Raw genomic sequence first — 2640 nt, 5'->3', positions numbered from 1 at the left:
ATAAAATCATAACATAAACAATTAAATATAAGACTTCTTTTTCTGGAGTGTGTTGAAAGAGAAAGTTTACTCAAAAACAATTACTGATTTATTTATTAACATTATAATTAAATAAAATAGTTTTGTTTGAAAAGTATGTGCTAATCCCCGTGTACCCAGACTTTGTGGACACCCTGTATATATATATAGAGAGAGAGAGAGAGGGGGGAGACAGAGGGAGAGAGAGAGAGGATTCGTTTGATGCCTCTTGTGTCACTAGTCGAAGTTTTCACCCATTCACTCTTGGTTAAAGAAAAACAAAATATTTCTTGAGAAATTTGTCTCTTGACAAAACGTAACGATTACATGAAACTTTGAGTAGTGACACGTAAAACAGCAGCCGAGTATATCACATAATCGATCATACAATAAAACATGTAGACCTTGCCCTTTTCGTCGTGAAAAAGAAAAGGTTTGTATATGAGTGTGTGTACGTTTGTGTGCGTTCATATACATAATAATTTTGCAGCCGAGTTTTATATAATAAATGATATCAAAGATTAGACAAGTGGTTCCCAATCTTTTCAAAGTGGTTCTCAACAGTGATTCACAACCCTTTTATTTATATGAGTTCTTTCACATACTCCTTTTAATATGCGTATCCTTATATATATATATATATATATATATATATACATATATGTGTGTGAAATTTTGAATTTAGTTCACGGATCCCCAGTACTACCTTTGCGGAACACCAGGGTCTGCGGAACACCAGGGTCTGCGGAACACCAGGGTCTGCGGAACACCAGGGTCTGCGGACCCCAGGTTGGAAACCACTGCATTAGACCATACCCTTTATCCAACGCTGACTTCTGTTCGAATAAGGACAAGACACCCACTGCAAGGATTCGAACTATATATACTTTATGACGGCCGGGTAAATGCATGCCTAATTACACTATACTGAAAATATGTCATCCTTTAATACTCAATTTAGTTATATATAGATGTGTATACATACGCACATATATATATGTGTGTGTGTGTGTGTGTGTGTGTGTGTGTGTGTGTGTGTTTATGTGTGTGTATATGTATATATATGTATACGTATTTGTATATATATATATGTATATGCACACATGTATATATATATGTATATATATGTATATATGTATATGTGTATATATATACATATATATACATGTGTATGTATGTGTGCATATATATACATATATATGTGTGTGTGTGTGTGTAAATGTATTTATGTATGTGTGTGTGTATATATACACACACACACACACACACACACACACATATATATATATATATATATATATATATATATATATATATATACATATATACAAACACACTTACCTTCTTTTGAACCTATTTTTCAACTCTACAAGTATCTCGCCTATATAATTCGTCAAATGCCTGGTATTTTTATTAATGTCCAATATGGAAAGACATATCCCCATGGTTTTGATGTTTTTTGACGAGAAAATATGCGCAAATTATGAATTAAGATCATTGATTTTGAATGAGTACGATATTAAAGATTATACCCATTTGAACTACTAATCTGAAATCGAAAAAGGACCCCCAGGCCGTATGGCGAGACTTAAATCCATTAAATTTCGTTAGATTTCTTGCTCCTTTCTTTTTGAAATTAAGTATATCAATGTTCATTGCTTGTAGAACTGAACGATTCAATCTTCATAGCCATGGCGCCTGTTTTACAGATAAATTACAATCATATAAAGCATGTTCACCTAATTTGATAAAGCGAGCAAACATTAATACAATGTGGTGTACTGGATAACGCGATACATGCAGTACCACACACACACACACACAGAAAAAACAACCACTCGTACTCACGACGGATACACATGCAATTTGATTTGTTTTATATCGAAACATGTTCCACTTGTTGATCATCCTACAGACTTGACTTATGGTATGATAACATCAAATACATATGTAATAATTGTGGCCTTATAGTAACTAGCAATATTTCCATTATGTACACATATGCAGATGGTTGGATATTAGCGTTAGTGCCCTTCGTTTGGAAGGTTGTTTCCCTTTTGTTCAGCCTCTAATGACTTTCTAGTAGTGAACTCAAAATGCAAAACTCAAAGCAAGAGAACAGAATAAAAGTAAAACGAAGAATGTAAAACGAAAAGAATGTAAAAAGAAATAGATGGCATAACTTGCCAGACAACATGAATTATAACTGATATGAAACGATAAATCAAGAGTGAAATTAACATTTGATGGCTATATGTATGAAATATCTACGGAGTGCAATAAATTTCTGTTACAATCTTTCGGTCTGAAAGTGGAGTTGAGCTTAAAATGTTCAGCAAGAAAATAACTGGAGTCTTGCTAGTCACTCAGTGTCGCCGTTGGTTACAGCGATGCGCTGTACCTGATATATACGGGCTGTTTGAGTGTTATTGGTCATGAATGTGTGTGTGTGTGTGTGTGTGTGTGTGTGTGTGTGTGTGTGTGCGTGCGCGCATGTTTGTGCATGCGTTTATGTGGTATGAAGTTCAACACGTAGTATAGCTCTCGATTACTTAAGCTCTTAATGGTTTTTATGATAATAATAATAATAATAATAATAATAATGATAATTCCTTTGATTAG

Source organism: Octopus bimaculoides, chromosome 1 (assembly GCF_001194135.2).
Source record: "Octopus bimaculoides isolate UCB-OBI-ISO-001 chromosome 1, ASM119413v2, whole genome shotgun sequence".
Taxonomy (NCBI): domain Eukaryota; kingdom Metazoa; phylum Mollusca; class Cephalopoda; order Octopoda; family Octopodidae; genus Octopus; species Octopus bimaculoides.
Note: the sequence above shows the minus strand (reverse complement) of the source record.